Source organism: Bos javanicus, chromosome 14 (assembly GCF_032452875.1).
Source record: "Bos javanicus breed banteng chromosome 14, ARS-OSU_banteng_1.0, whole genome shotgun sequence".
Lineage (NCBI taxonomy): Eukaryota > Metazoa > Chordata > Mammalia > Artiodactyla > Bovidae > Bos > Bos javanicus.
This window is the reverse complement of record NC_083881.1, coordinates 66,560,505-66,575,429: the sequence shown is the minus strand read 5'-3', so window position 1 is coordinate 66,575,429 and position 14,925 is coordinate 66,560,505. Positions and strand designations below refer to the sequence as shown.

Sequence of the window (14,925 nt, the reverse complement as noted above, 5' to 3'; positions counted from 1 at the left end):
CCTGGTAACCATCATCTGAGTCTGAAAACTCCCACCCACCTGACTTCTAACCATATTTTATTGGCCAAAGCAAGTCACATGGGGACTCCTGAGTTTAGAGGGCAGGGGTATCTAATTTTCCTGGTGGGAGGGGCACCATGGCAAGCGATCCAGACTGTTGGGTGTACAGGTCAGTAACAGAATCGACCATCCCTTAGCAAACATTTCTTCTAATGAATTTGAACTTTCATCTCTCAGTTGACAACCTTCCTGTGATCTCACCTGCTGATGCTGCCAATTTTAGCAGTGTTGCCCTCTTAAGGAACTCTTTGTACAAGCATTTAAATATTTTATTGCATTTTAGCCCTTATTAATTTATAACCATGGATGGAAAATGGAAAATTAAAGTGCTGATATGAGTCATAAGGAACACAGGTCTCATAACTTCAAACACTGGAGAGGAATCCTTGGGTATGCCAGAGCTGTGAATCTCTCAATCAGAGGGTCCCTGGTCAATGTGGGCTAGTTGGCTCTTCTCATTTGTGAAGGAAACTAATTAAGAAACTTGTAAAGAGCTGGGATAATATCATCAAAGCTCGTGTTGCAATTAGAAAGATTCTTAACTCTCCGGTAAGAGAAACGACTGCATCAGCTTTTGAGCATGCTAGTTTCCCATGTATATTTTCAGGAGCAATTGCCTGTGTTGGCTGGTGGTTTTATTTAGTCTTTACGCATGTGCTCTGTTCCTCTGGTTGTGAATGCCTGAGGACAGGATCTAAAGGGCAGCATGAAGAGCTGAATGTACTCAAGTTCTGCAGTGAGGCCACCCTGGATCCAAATTCTGGCACTGACACCACTGGCAGCCAGACACAGGACACATGGCTTAAAGCTTTGGACCCTCAGTTTTCTCATCTGAAAAAACAGGGCTTTTAATACTTAACTCATAGTTTGTTGTGAACTTCCCTAATACATGTAAAACACTAGCAGCTGCTACATAATGTTAATTTTGTCTAAATCTACCATTTACTATGCTTACTGTGTGCCAGGCATGGAACATGCTTTATTCTGTAATAACCTCTCAACAACCGTAAAGGTAGGATTATCATTCACATTTTGTAAAAATCAGAAAGATTAAGTGATTCTTCCAAAGACACAATCATTGGCAAATTATGTCTTGAACGCATGCCCTTTTATTACAGAATTCTATAAACCGAATAAAGGGAGATTAACTGATCTCCCTACTTCAGGACCTAAGGCATTGCCAGATCCTGCTTGTGTAGATCTCGAACGAAGATAAATTACTTGATAACAATTCAGGATTAGAGGTCTCATTGCTCTCAGTTCATTCAGTTCCCCTCTGCTGCTCTTTTGTGTGTGTAGTAAAATATACATAACAAGATTTAGCCTTTTAACCCTTTTTTCTGGTACAATTCAATGGGATTAAATACATTCACAGTGTTGCGTAACTGTTATGACTGTTTGCAGAAATTTTTGTCATCCCCAAAAGACATTCTGTACCCGTGAAACACAAGCTCTCCACCTCCATCTAACCTCTGGTAAGCTCTATTCTACTCTCCATCTCTAAGAATGTGCCTACTCTTGATACCTTATTGAAATGGAATCACACCATATTTGTCCTTTTAAGACTGGTTTATTTGACTTAGCCTAACATTTTTCCAGGTACGTCCTTGCTGTAGCAGGTATCAGAATATCATAAAAAAAAAATCTATTATGGGAAAAAATCACATAACAAAATCTACTATCTTAACCTTTTTTTTTTTTAATTTCTATTTATTTATTTGGCTGCATCCGGTCTTAATTGCGACATGCAGACTCTGGGGCCAGTGAGCTTAGTTGCTCTACCGCCTGTAGGCTCTTAGTTCCCCAACCAGGGATTGAACCCGTGTCCCCTGCATTGGAAGGCGGATTCTCAACCTCTGGACCACGGGGAAGTCCCTATCTTCACCATTTTTAAAAATTTTATTTATTTATTTATTTTTGCCTGCACTAGATCTTTGTTGATGCGGTGGGCTTACTCCATCTGTGATGAGCAGGGGCTACTCTTATCTGCGGTGCGTGGGCTCCTCCTGACAGTGGCTTCTCTCCTGGAGGTCAGGCCCTAGGGCTCGTGGGCTTCAGTAGTTGTGGTTCACAGGCTTAACTGCCCCACAGCATGTGGGATCGTCTCGGACCAGGGATCGAACCTGTGTTCCCCTCCTTGGCAGGTGGATTCTTAATCTCTGGACCACCAGGCAAGTCCTGTCTTAACCATTTTTAAATGTATAGTTTAGCAATGTTAAGTATAGTCACACTATTATGAAACAGAACTTTTTCATCTTGCAAACCATGAACTTGTACCCATGAAAAACATCCCCTGCTTATCCTCCTCCCCTCAACCACCGTTCTGTGTTCTGTTTCTATGAATTTGACAACGTTGGATTCCTCGAGTTGGTGGAAGCAGACAGAATTTGTCTTTTTGTGATTGGCCTGTTTTGCTCAGTGTAAGGTTTTCAAGGTCCGCCTGTACTGTAGCATGTGACACGATTTCCTGACTTTTTAAGGCTGAATAATATTCCATTATGTATCTGTATCTGTATGTATCTCACATTGTGTTTATCCATTCATCTGGACACTTGGGTTGTGTCCCCATTTTTTTGTGAATAATGCTGCTGTGAACACAGAGTACCACCTGCTGTCTTGGTAAGCAGGAAAGTCTGTCTCCCACACTCCTTGTCAGCTGGTTTCTGGGAGTTCAGCCAATGGAAAGCGCTGGCAGACGCCTGGAGGAGGGGAGGAGAGAGAAGCCAAGGCAGTCCTCCCCTCTCTCTGCTTCAGGAGGCGTTTGCACCAGCAGCAGCCTGTCTACAGAGATCTGCGCCCCCATGCAGCTCCACCCTTCCCATGGTCACCGCTCTAGCAGGGTGGAGATGGGAGTGCCCTTCCTATTTTTGCCAATATCTGGGTTGCCTCAGTGTCCACTGTCGGCCTTCTCATCCGGGTGCAACTGTGGTGTAAGATTTAAGTTGTCTTTCACTGGTGGGACATAACACAGTGACACTCAGAGAGCAGGAAGGCAGAACTCTGTGACTGAAGGCTCCACAGTAGAGAAGACATCCAGACTGGACCACCCGGGGGCAGGTTGGACTGTAGCTTCTGTATGGCAAGCGGGGCGAGGTTCGCAAGGTTTTGAGGGCTTCCTGGGGACTGGGTATTTTGAATAACTGCCGACCCAAGGAAGAAAGCGCCACCCTGGGTGTTGGATATCTGGAGCCTCTGGCCTTGGGTAAGTGCATATTGTAACACAGGCATGTTAGAGCCTGATAAGGCAAGCAGTTTGTTGGGGGGGGGGTGGGGGGCGCGTAACAAACTGCCTGCAAAGTTGAACTGAGCGTTTGCAGCCATGTCTTCTAAAGTGGGTCAAGATGGCACTGGTGAAGTATGTTATTATAGGAACCAATTCCCTGCAGTACATTCCCGTTGTGTAAAATGTCTAGATTGGCTTCTCTTTTCCTGACTGAACTCTGATGGGTACAGCTGCATTTGGTGGCATTCCAAATCTTTAAACGTTGATAAACTAAAGAGTATGCCATGCTAACATCACTATTCATCCGAATGTTGTTGTTGTGTTGTTAGCCACAGTATCTACCACTGATGACTCCCTCTGCCCCTCTTGTCTCTTTCTGTACTCCATGAGGTTCTTGGAGGGAGAGGTTGGGTCTTAGGCTGTCTCTCTCACAAGCCCCAGTCCAGAACCTGAGCAAACTCCAAATGTGCGCTTTAATAAATATATGATTCATTACATGGATCTCAGAGCATATCAATTGTGCTTTTTGACTTCCGCCTTGGCTGCAGTTCAGGGCTGGAGCCAGTTCCACGCTCTGACCTTCACAGTCCTGACCCCTGACTGGGACAAGATCCAGATTCTTTAATGAATCATCTGGCATCCGACTTATTTGCTTCCACATACTCCTATAAAATTGGCATTGATCACAGCCTCCATGAAGCTATTCTTTGTTATTTGACAGAACAAGAGACAGCTCTCACTTTTTTTTAAACTGTTGTTTAGTTTTGTTTTTAATTTCTGAGAGAAATATGGGACCTGTCCCTAGGGCCAGCTTCATGGGCCTGCGACCTGGGCAGTACTCAGGGTCCCCCCCACTTCAAAGGGCCCATGCTTGGGTTAATGTTCCACTGTCGTCATCTTCAAATTCCTAACAACCTTTAAACCAGAGACCTCGCAGTTTCAGTCTGCACCTGACCCACAAGTCAGGTAGTAGGCCCTGCTTATCTCATTTGTATGTCCCTTAGGCTCATGGCATCAATTTTTCAAGTCATGTGTGTTTAATATTTACAAAAACCTCAGTGGTTCAGAAGTTCCCTCAGGAAAAATAATCCGAGGGGCATGGCATGAGAAGCTTTTCCTCTTCTATTACATCCCCTAGCTACACTGACACCCATTGAACTTCCTTTGCCCCATCACTCTCTCATCTGCCCCTTTTCCTTCCAAATGGTAAGTCCCAGCTTTTGTACTACTTTCTGTTTCTAACCTTGGGGCTCACCAGCCCCTAGACCCTTGGGTATCCTGCTCCCATCCTGCCCAAGTTGTCCTCTGTCTCACTCCTTGGCCAACCCCAACTTATCTTATGATTTGGAATTTAGCTGTCATCACCTCTGGGAAGTCCTCTGACCTTTCCAAAGCTGAGATCTGAGGTTCTCATAGCACCCTGTGTGCTAAAGATACCTAAGCACTTATCTTGCTGTTATGTTTTCTATGTATTACACTGTCTCCCTTATTAAATGATGAGCTCCTTATAGACATTCCACAGCGCCCTCTGGCATAGGCATGTGGCCCCCCTTTCCAACGCGGCTAGGGAAGGTGTTGAGCCCCGTTTTACATTTCCAGGAGTTAAGTAGTAGCTCTTGGAATTTCTCAGCTTTTTAATTTGTTTTGTCTCCACTGGGTCTTCATTGCTGTATGCGTTGCGGTGAGCAGTGGCTACTCTCCCGTTGCAGCGTGAGGGCTTCTCATGGCAGTGGCTTCTCGTGTTGCACAGCAAGGGCTCTAGGGCGCTCAGGCTTCGGTAGTTACGGCACATGGGCTCAATAGTTGTAACTCCCAGGCTCTAGACAGAGCACAGGCTCAGTAGTTGTGGTCCATGGGCTTAGTTGCTATAAGATGTGGTATCTTCCCACACCAGGGATCAGACCCGCGTCTCCTGTATTGGCAGGTGGATTCTTTACCACTGAGTCACCAGGGAAGCCCTGAATTTCTCAGCTTTGAGAGGGCTCCTGAGGTCGCTCCTGGGACAGCTGCTTGCTGAGGTCATGGAGGTAGTTCAAGTGAGACCTTCCCTCTCCCAGAGGACTGTCTGGCTCTATACAACTCCCAGATCAAGTGTCTCTTGCAAACTATTACAGAGAATGGATAAACAAGGTCCTAATGCATAGCACAGGGAATTATATTCAGTATCCTGTGATGAATCATAATAGAAAAGAATAAGAAAAAGAGGGAATCCCTGGAGATCCAAGGATTCGGACTCAGCGAGTCCATTGCCATGGGTCTGGGTTCAATCTCTGGTTGGAGAACTAAGATCCCACAAGCTACACAACACAGGCAAAATAGTAATAACAGTATGAAAAATATATATATGTATGTATGTTAAACTGACACCCTTCGTTGTACAGCACAAATTTAACGCAACGTTGTAAATCAACTAAACTTCAACAAAATTAATTTTTTTAAAAATGTCTCTTCCTTCACCTTTTCTGGTCTGTACTCTATTCACCCTTTACAAGGCCCAACTGAAATGCTAATTCCCCACAGTTTTAATGTAATTAATCCCTCTGCTTTCCTGATGCATTTTGTTTGTGGCTGTAAGGATGCTTGGCACACATTCTGAATAGCATCACAGGGACTTGTGCACCAGTCTACACAATAAACTCTGGGAGCAGGAGCAGAATGTTCTAACGCTTGTAACCTTTATGTCTTACACACAGTCACCACCCAGAGTAACACTGGGTAATTTGGATCTCAAACAGATAGATTGAAATGTAATGTGTTCTAGAAAGAAGAAATTTGACAAAAGAAAGAGAGTGGCATTATCTGACAGAAAGAAAAAATTCCCCCTACTCATTGGAAAATACCTGAACTTGGAAGAAGGGGGCAGGGGAGGATCTAGGGAGAGAAAAACTGGAGAAGATGATAAGGGAAAAGCCCTGTGATGAAGAGGCTGCAAGCTCTGATGTCCAAGAGGTAAGAAGGGCTTAAAATCTGGAAATGAAGGCAGGTGGCACAGTGGTAAGGAGTCTGCCTGCCAGTGCAGGAGACGCAGGAGACCCGGGTTCGATTCCTGGGTGGGGAAGATTCCCTGGAGGAAGGAAAGGCAACCCACTCCAGTATGCTGGCCTGGAGAATTCCATGGACAGAGGAGCCTGGCAGGCTACAGTCCTTGAGACCGCAGAGTTGGACAGGACTGAGCAAACACAGTGAAAGCACCACGGGGTCAGTGAAGGATGGAGAGGAGGGATGACAGGTGAATTGCAGGGCAACCTGACCAAGGCCATGGAGGCTGTTGTCCTTCACCCTCGCAGAAAAGAAGCAAGCGTGTCCCCAGAAGCTGAGGCTTCTGGTAAAACGGAGCAGGGTCCTGTGGCTCCCCAGCCCCCTCCCCCATGTTCTCAGACTGCCATTTGTCTGTGGGAAAACTTTAGTCAAAAAATAAGTTTAATCAGAGAAATGAGAAAATGCAGAAACCACGGAAAACAGTCAAACTAGACAAAACAATAATGGTTTAGTCGCTAAGCAAAGTCAAGGACCTTTTGGTTCCTCCTCAAGGGCTACAGATAATCTTCTGAGCCATATCCGGTGAGCTGTTTTATAGATACTGAAACCCCCACCAGGTGGACGAAGTTAACTACATGATGACCAGACTGCAGCCATGACATAAGCTGTCACAATTCCGAGAACTGGCCTCAAAGAAATGGGAACAAACTGACCCTGGAACGGAAGACTAACTGTACTTAAAACAACTAGATACGCTGATCAGCCCTCTGCATAACCAATCCCCCCTCACAGCCACCCTGCCACCCCACTGCCGGCATCCGAAATAAAGCAAACTTTCCTTTCCACTCACCTTGCCTCTTTATTGGCTTTTGAGCAGAGCACTTTTGGTTACACTAGGGATTGGCACCCCACTCCAGAGCTCTTCCCTGGAAAACCCATGGACGGAGGAGCCTGGTAGGCTGCAGTCCATGGGGTCACTGAGGGTCGGACACGACTGAGCAACTTCACTTTCACGCATTGGAGAAGGAAATGGCAACTCACTCCAGTGTTCTTGCCTGGAGAATCCCAGGGACAGGGGAGTCTGGTGGGCTGCCATCTATGGGGTCGGACACGACTGAAGTGACTTAGCAGCAGCAGCAGGGATGAAATCAAGGTGACTTGTCTAAACGGCACTGTATGACTGCAATCAGTGTTCCAGCTACATATGCTACTGTTTGAAAAACAAGTGATCAAGCTGTGACTAATTACCTGGGGAAACCACAGTTTCTCTTTTGTGGCCAATCCATATATTCTCTTGCATCCAAATAAATACAGTTCCAAAGTCACTGGCATAAAGTGTTTGTGTGTTTGTTTTAATTTTATTTGCATTTATTTTTTGCTGCATTCCATAAGCTTTTGATTCTTCGGTTTCTTCTGGGATACCTTTTTTCTTCTGTGCAGCCTCCTCTTTCTGGTTTAGGAACAATGTGATCTTTCTCAGTAAGGATCGCCTCAATGTCCAAGGAGAGCTCATGGATGGGTTGATCTGACCGGGAGCTCTGTAGGTCTTGTGCCACATCTTCGGGGCTTTGTTCACCTCAATGTGCTCAATGACCAGAGAATCTACATCTCATCCTGAAGCTCAACATTACCCTCTGCATTTTGGAGCAAGGGCACGAAAAACCTCAGCACTCTTTTTGGGTCACCAGCCTGTGTCCAGCACGACTCTTTGGCCCGTGCATGCCTCCCAGCTCCACCATAACAATGGAATGGACACACTGCTTCTTTAAAATGACATCCTTCAGATTCTTGGTGGCTTTTCGGATATGCATACCCTTAATGGCCGGAGGGTTCACAAATGTTCTTAAAGTGAACGCGAAGATTTGCATGATTTTGTGGGGTTTCTGGATCGATTTTTAGAGGTCACTTCAGGCTGCTTACCGGAAAAGCTTAAGTGTTCTGCTGCTGTTGTTAATTTTTGATGCTGCAGCTCGGCTTGCAGGATTTTAGGCCCCCTACGAGAGATGGAAAATTTGAACTTGATGGTGAAAGTGCAGACTCCTAACCATGGGACCACCAAGGAATTCCTTGACATTAAATTTTACTTAATAAACTTCACTTGCAGGATGTATTGTTTCTCTCTTCCTGGCTCCTTTCTCCAGCTAAGAGTCCTCTACTCTGTCTCTCTTCTTATCAAAAGCAATTTGGCTAGGGTCTGTAAATTTCGAATATTTGAAGATTAAGCTCTCAGAAGTACAATTCCTTTGAATCAATGAGTCACTTGCTTAATGAATGTGAAATTCTGGTGGGGAGGGCAGAGCAGGAGATAACTATGGGAATGTGCTGGGAGTCTGAATTTGGAATGCAGCACTCCCCATTCTTATTCTTTATTTCCGTTTCTTCTTAAAGCACTAATGCTTGTCCTAGCGCTGGTTAAAAGTGGTTTTGAGCATCATTAAATATTAATGGAAGATTGCAGGGAGAAAATTATCTCTAATGTGAAAGAAAACTGGAATGTGAAGTGAAAAAGCACAAACTGAAATTTCTTGTTTGCTGCCCCTGATTAACTCCCACAAGTACATTCTTGTTGTTCAGTAGCTATGTCATGTCTGACTCTTGGTGACCCCATGGACACTTGCTCCCCTGACCTTCACATGCCAAGCTCCCCTGTCCTTCCAATCCCCCAGAGTTTGCTCAAACTCATGTCCGTGGAGTTGATGATGCCATCCAAACAACTCATCCTCTGTTGCCCCCTTCTCCTCTTGCCCTCAGTCTTTCCCAGCATCAGGGTCTTTTCCAGTGAGTCGGCTGCTCGCATCAGGTGGCCAAAGTATTGGAGCTTCAGCTTTAGCATCAGTCCTTCCAATGAATATTCAGGGTTGATTTTCTTTATGATTGACTGGTTTAATCTCCTTGCTGTCCAAGGGACTCCCAAGAGTCTTGTCCAGCACCACAATTTGAAAGCATTAATTACTGCCATATCAGTAAACAAGGATGTCACAATCATCAGCAATTGCAGCCCTCCAAAGTGAGCCGGTGAGCCCCAAGAGAACTCAGGACGAATACTTGCCATCTAGTAGCCATCAGACTGGAGAAGGCAACGGCACCCCACGCCAGTACTCTTGCCTGGAAAATCCCACGGATGGAGAAGCCTGGTGGGCTGCAGTCCATGGGGTCGCTAAGAGTCAGACACGACTGAAGTGACTTAGCAGCAGCAGCCATCAGACTACAGCTACTCCCTACAGTGAGCCCTGATGAACTCAGGATCTGAAAAAAATACAAGAAACTGGCCCCAGATAGCTGAGGTACATATCAAAAGAATAGTTTCAGTGAGCTCAGACTCTCCCATCTTCCCATACATACAGACATGTACCTTAACTTGGGATATCTAATTTTAATTTACAAAAAATTTTTGACGTTCAGACTATCTGCCCATTGTTGCAAAATTACTATGTAACCTCGCTCGTCCCCTTTGCCTCCTAGCAGCAAGTCGTTCAAGGTTATTTGAGATGGTGTTTCCCAGGCTTGAAGTCCTAAAAATTCCCATTGAGTGAAATATAACTCTCAACTTTTAGGCTGTATTTTTTAAGTCAACATAACTAAAAATAAATAAATAACCCTTCCCTGAAAGCCACAGGGGAGTTTAGGTCTTTTGAACATGAGCTGCCTACACTCTTTCCTTGCTGCCTGCAATAAATCCTGTTAAAGTACTCTCACCACAACCCACTATCAGTATATTGGCTTTACTGTGCAGCAAGCGAGCTGACCCAAAATTCGGTCCAGTAACATAATTGCCAACATTCATCGGATCATCAAAAAAGCAGGAGAGGGATTTCCCTGGTGGTCCGGTGGCTAAGACTCTTTGCTCTCTATGCAGGGGGCCTGGGTTCGATCCCTGGTAAGGGAAGTAGATCCCGCATGACACAACTAAGATCCCACATGACACAACTAAGACCCAGCTCAGCCAAAAAAAAAAAGCTTTAAAAACAAAAGAAAAAGCAAGGGAATTCTCCAAAAACATCTACTTCTGTTTCACTGATTATGCTAAAGCCTTCGCGTGGGTCACAACAAACTGTGGAGAATTCTTAAAGAGATGGGAATACCAGACCACCTGACCTGCCTCCTGACAAACCTGTGTGCAGTCAGGAAGCAACAGTTAGAACTGGACATGGAACAACAGACTGGTTCCAGTTTGGGAAAGGAGTGCCTCAAGGCTGTATATTGTCATCCTGCTTATTTAACTTATATGCACAGTACATCATGTGAAATGCCTGGCTGGATGATACACAAGCTAGAATCAAGATTGGACAATTACCAACAACCTCAGTTATACAGATGATACCACACTAATGGAAAGAAAGCAAAGAAGAACTAAAGAGCCTTTTAATGAAGGTGAAAGAGGAGAGTGAAAATGAGCTTTAAACTCAGCATTCAAAAAATGAAGATCATGGCATCCGGTCCCATCATTTCATGGTAAATAGGGAAAAAGGTAGAAGCAGTGACAGACTTTATTTTCTTGGACTCCAACATCACTGCAGACAGTGACTGCAGCCATGAAACTAAAAGACATTTGCTCCTTGGAAGAAAAGCTATGACAAAGCTCAATAGCATATTAAAAAGCAGAGACATCACTTTGCTGACAAAGGTTCATATAGTGAAAACTATGGTTTTTCCAGTAGTCATGTATAGATATGAGAGTTGAACCATAAAGAAAGCTGAGTGACAAAGAATTGATGCTCTTGCATTGTGGTGCTGGAGAAGCCTCTTGAGAGTCCCTTGGCCAGCAAGCAGATCAAACAAGTCAATCCTAAAGGAGATCAGTCCTGAATATTCATTGGAAGGACTGATGCTGAAGCTCCAATACTGTGTGTCTCCTGATGTGAAGAGCTGACTCATTGGAAAAGACCCTGATGCTGGGAAAGATTAAGCGCAGGAGGAGAAGGGGACGACAGAGGACGAGATGGTTGGATGGCATCACTGACTCGATGGACATGAGTTTGAGCAAACTCTGGGAAATGGTGAAGGACAGGGAAGCCTGGTGTGCTGCAGTCCGTGGGGTTACAAGTTATCTGACACAACAGAGAGACTGAACAACAAACAACCTGCATTTACAGTTTTTGCCTCTGTGAGAAATTCAATTTTCACTTGGGGGCAAATGTCCAGGGAAAAATAGCTTCTAGCCTCTATCCCCGCTCCCCCGATCCCCCTGATCTGATGGCTAAGATTCCTGGTTTCCATTCAAGCTACCCAGGTTCAACTTCTTGTTAGGTGATTAAGATCTCACTTCATGCCACCACTCATTGCTGCCTTGCCAAGAATACTACTATAACCATGTATCTTTTATTTGTAACTTTTTATTTTTTATTGGAATATAGCCAATTAACAATGCTGTGATAGTTTTGGGTGCACATCAGAAGGACTCAGCCATATATATATATATCCATTCTCCCCCAAACACCCCTCCCATTCAGTCTGCCCTATATTATTGAGCAGAGTTCTTGGTGTTATACGTAGGTCCTTGTTGGTTATCTATTTTATATACACCAGTGTGTACATGTTGGTCTCATGGAAGCATTTTTAAAGGTGACATTTGGGGTGAGAACCGCAGGGGGTATGACCTTCTTCTGATTGGTTGGTGGTGAGGTTAGAGGGTGATGTTTCAGGAATATTAATCATCTGGGGTCTACTTCATCATTATCCACCTGCGGTAGGGAGGTGTGTCTTAGTTTCTGCATAACGACTGAAAGGTATGTGTCAGATTGTTGTGCATATCCCTTGAGGAGCAGGTGGGATTCTGTATGAACACTGGACTGTTACGACTTTTCTTGCTGAGCTGCTTTTTCTTTGTTTCTGCATTCCCTCACTTCTCTAGTCGGCAAGCACTCCTGCCTGCTCTTTGAAGCTCAGGGCAGGCTTAGGAGACTAAAACCTTTTTCTGCAAACAAGAAATGGGAGCAGTGGAGGGGTTTTTGTATCCAGAGGGCCTTGCAGAGTCCTCCTCGGCTTTGGTGTTCATTATTATTTCTTATTGGGGCTTGTGGTTGACATCTCTGGGGATGACTCTAGAGTTCCTTGAGATCCAGGTTTACGCTACACAATAAGAATGTGACAACTTTATAGCCTCGTAAAACTATTCTTGCACTTAAGCAGCCTTATCTCATATTCCTCTTCCTTTCTATATAATCTGTCTTCAAGAAACATAGATCCAACTAGTCTTTCTCTTTTTCCAAATCCAAAATGAAATGGCATCCTTTCTAAGGAGGAGGAGGAGGTTGACACATGCTGTATAATAATCTTAACTCGTTTGAGATGCTTGGCTTACACAGTGATTAGCAGATAACATAGGACAAGGAAGGATTCTTCTGAGGTAAGAGATAGATGGGTTGGACACCTGGTGTTTGTCAAGTGGAGTAAAATTCAAGTTTTTTCTCACCCAGACACTCCATAAACAACTGTTAGTCACTCAGTCGAGTCCAACTCTTCGCAACTCCGTGGACCCCATTGCCTGCCAGGCTCTTCCATCCTTGTGATTTTCCAGATAAGAATACTGGAGTGGGTTGCCATTTCCTTCTCTTGAGAACAAAGCTAGAGGCAAAACCTGAGCTCTGCTAAAGTAAAGAGATAAGGTCCCAATCCTGAGGTCAAGGAAGACTTCCCTGTCTGTACAAGTGCAGGAAGTGTTCTTGAGGGTCAAAATTGGAGGGAGTAAGTGTGGACACGTGCCCACAGGCCTCTACGGTCGGATCCATCTTAGCAAAACGTGAATATATCTTGGGGATGGTCCAAGGAACGGTCAGATGTGAAAAAAGAAACAAGATAATTGACCAAAGGTAAACAATGACCCCAGCTTCCCAGGTGGTTCAGTGGTAAAGAATCCACCTGCCAATGCAGGAAACAGAAGAGATGAAGGTTCGATCCATGGCTCGGAAAGATCCTCGGGAGAAGGAAACAGCAACCCACTCTACTATTCTTGCCTGGGCAATCCCATGGACAGAGGAGCCAGGCAGGGTACCGTCCCTGGGGTTACCAAAGGGTTGGACATGATTTAGTGACTAAACAGCAACAAAACAAAGACCCGGAAGGACTGTCCTATATAAGTGATTTAAATCACCTCTTTACTGGCCCCTCCTCACTCAGGACGCCTGCATTCCTCTCCAGGTGTGTGTCTCTGCCTAGTTTCTGGTGTAGCGCAGTCCTCGTCATTCAGGATGGCCACACTCCTCTTTGAGTGTGTATTTCTCTCTGGCTTTGGACTTACTGTGTTCTTCCTCCTTAGAAAGGATGCCATACCCTTTCTCTCTGGTGTGTATCTCTGCTCCGCTTCTGACTTAATAAATAAACTGCTTCTCTACTATGTGTTCTCCCATACATTGTGCTGGGTCTGTAATAATAAACTTTGTACCTGTTTGTATAGTTTTTGCCTCCTTGAAACTTTCTTGCTTTCAAATGTGGGAAGGAGCTAGGGCCACTTTGCTTCTAGCCTCTAGCTGCCGGTGGTCTGGTGGCTAGGTTTCCTGGTTTTCATTCAGGCTTCCCAGATTCAGTTTCTGCAGAGGAAACTAAGATCTCTCTTCAGGATCACTCTCTCTCTGAGATCACTTCCAGACGAAACACTAGATGGGAGGAAATAACCACAAACTGGAATCCTAGGAGTAACTCTCTGTGTTGGGTCTCGTAGGTGCTACCCAAAAAAACTGGGTTCACCTCTTGGTGGGTATGGAGCCAAAAGACAGAACCAAAACAAGGATTGTGAAAAGACAGGATCTATTACTTGCAGCAAGAAAGGAGAACACTGGGGTATCATCCCCAAAACAGTGTCTCTCTAAACAGCAAAAGGGGAGGAGCTTTAAGCTAAGGTTCCATGTGTATTCATGAAGGGGCATGGGGATCAGAGTCCAAACTTGAGTTGACTGAAGTCATGAGGGTCAGCAAAGGTCGACAACATCATCCCTTAGAGCAGTGGTCCCCAACATTTTTGGCACCAAGGACCAGTTTCCTGGAAGACAACTGCTCACCTCCTGCTGTATGGTCCTGTTCCTAATGAGGGGTCGGGGGTGTTGGGGACTCCTGCCTTAGAGGATGATTGCACACTGGAAGGGGTTTAAATTCTGCAAAACAGGTCAAGAAAGTGAGAAAGGTTAATGGTTACCACTGAAACACTCCAGGGAGTCTTCACACCTGATTTGTTATCTTTGCTATTGTTCCTTCTCTTGCCCCTTAACAGTTTTTTCTTGTGTTCCCTTAAGATCTTTCGTGCTTGCTGAAGCCTGTTCAAGGACAAGCCCTGGGGTCAATCTTAGATCACAAAATGGCTTAGGCCAAAGAAGGCTTCTCTTATGCCAAGAAAGCCATGCCTGTTTCTCTTTTTTCCCCAGGACTCCTTACCTTATCCTCTTACACAGAGACCTTGTGGCAGTACTTGGCTTAACGACTCTTTCTTTAGAGCTGCAGTCACGATTTAAAAACGCTACCTGAAGCGCAAGTGGAGTACACATTCTATTTTCTGGGAAAAGATTACTACCACAGTGAATGAGCTGGGAAGCAGAGACAGACCGCTCTGGGCGGCTTCACCAGCGGTTCAAAGCACTGCAGTTGGCCGGAATAACCCTTACCGTTTCCCTCCCCCAGCCAACCTGCAAGATAACAACGGGAATGGCACCGAACGTACAGAATATCTGCAAGAT

At 45.0% G+C, this 14,925-nt stretch overlaps 1 long non-coding RNA gene across 1 annotated transcript; it reads left to right on the top strand.

Moving 5' to 3' along the window:
* The first annotated feature begins 1,995 nt into the window (after positions 1-1,995).
* On the top strand, positions 1,996-14,908 carry LOC133260692 (uncharacterized). Its single transcript, XR_009740932.1, has 2 exons — positions 1,996-3,262; positions 14,870-14,908. It is a non-coding gene; the product is annotated as an uncharacterized LOC133260692 (long non-coding RNA).
* The last annotated feature ends 17 nt before the right edge of the window (positions 14,909-14,925 follow it).